This window comes from Pecten maximus, chromosome 10 (genome assembly GCF_902652985.1).
Source record: "Pecten maximus chromosome 10, xPecMax1.1, whole genome shotgun sequence".
Classification (NCBI taxonomy): Eukaryota; Metazoa; Mollusca; class Bivalvia; order Pectinida; family Pectinidae; genus Pecten; species Pecten maximus.
The window spans coordinates 33,466,729-33,468,771 of record NC_047024.1 but is presented as its reverse complement, the minus strand read 5'-3'; positions in this window follow the sequence as shown (position 1 = coordinate 33,468,771).

Here is a 2,043-nt window from a genome sequence, read left to right as displayed (position 1 = left end):
TGTCATTACCCACCTTAAGGTTCATGTAAATATTAAATCGAGTGATATTTTACCAGAATGAAATCACTATTCTGTTGCAATTAAACAGAAATAACTTGACCAATTGTTAATATGTATCATGGCTATGCAAGGGTCTTGACTTTTACATTTAATTGATTAAGCTACCTATAAATTCCGTTGGAACCTACGTCAAATGCAAGTTCTAGGAGAACAAAGACGCTCATGTGGATAAGACAAATTGCACAAATTAACCATGTCGTTATGCCCACAAGTGTCTAAAGCAGGTAGTGCTAGCGTTTGTTTGACCAGATTCTACTCTATAAAAGTATAAACATCGTCTCTCTTTTGTCCTTGAAATACAAAGCTGTAAATTATATAAAACTATAAGGGCATATAGGGAGGCATTTCAATCTTCAAAAACGCTCTAATTAGACACTATTTAGATCTCTGATCATAGCAAGTAGCCCGTCTTTAGGACAACTAGTCCATCCGTAGAGTTTGAGGTAAAATATGCAGATACCCGAAAATAGCCCCAAACACCACTTTTCAACTGTTTGTCTTGAAAACATTCCTTTAACTGTGCACAGATGTCTTAATAGTATCTTATATGAACATTTTTAATGACTGAAATGCCTCCCTATATGCCATGTTTGTTGTCATATAATTTACAATTCAAAAGAGCATCAATATTTATTTTTTTATTAAGTCAAATCTAGTCAAACAAATGCTCGCATTACCTGCTATAGACACTGTGACCATAACGGCATGGTTATTTTGTGTAATATGTCCGATATACATGAGCTTTCTTTGTTCCTGAAACATGCATTTTACGCATGTCTTGCCGAAATTTACAGATAGCTAATCAGATTAAATGTCAAAATCAGGACATGTGGATAGCCATGATACATATGCATGTAAAATATCGCTGGATCTGCTATCTATATGAACCTTTATTACTTCAATAAATCATGTGCTAGGCTACATTCTGTTTATCTTCCCAAAACATAATACACCACCAATGGCAAACTTTAAATGAAAACCACTGTAGCTATAACATAATATATATTACTATGCTACTTTTTACAACAGTTAACAAATTATGTTAACCTATATTAATCTCACTTGTCCGCGCGAGTAGTCTTACTATGGGAGAACAACGGAGTACAGGAGAAAACATAAGCAGGCGACCCAATAACTGTTCACGTTCGATCGCGGTGAATCGAACCTGTGGGCCGCCTAGGTGAAAGGCAAGTACGTTACCACTGTGTCACACGATCACGCTGATTCTGACGACACAAAATTTAGCATTAGTAGAATCGGAACACATTTTTCACTGTGTATAACGCTTGGGACGGTTAAGTTTTCCGCGGCATAAGTATTTCATAGGTGTGTGTTTTAGAGTTGTTAAGGAATTCAATCAGTGTGTGTGTTTAGAGTTGTTACAGTATTTGATCGGTGTGTGTTGCTGTGGTCCTATAACCAAAAGCAATACGTGTCCAAGGACCATGATGCAATCGAAAGCATTCATTACTTTACATTCTAACAGAGAAGTTTTTATTTCGTTATGATATTTCTTGGCAAACTCAGTAAAGAGGTCCCAGAAGTGGTCACAAGACGAAATGGCGTTGAGCACAAGAATGTGTATTATATTCTATATACGTCACCATGTGATAAGGAAAACTTTACTTTGATCTATATATTTACCTATAATATAAGAACAGTATTCACCTTACAACCCAATTGTTTCAAACATCACTTAATTCCACGTTTGATTTCCGCAGTAACAACATTCAATTGATCAATAATAATTGCTTTGTGTTAGATATAAGACGTTTTTTTTCTAATAATTATCGTTTGATTATCATTATAAGTATAATGTATGTATTCCCGTGCAGCTCAAATAGGTGTTACACCACAGAGCAAAACTAGCATATCATTTTTCTTGGGTTTTTCTCCATCTTGACATACATTACCTTTAAGGTGGAAGTTATTCAAATCAATTTTACTTATACATTCATTTAAAATAACAAAACAACATTTATA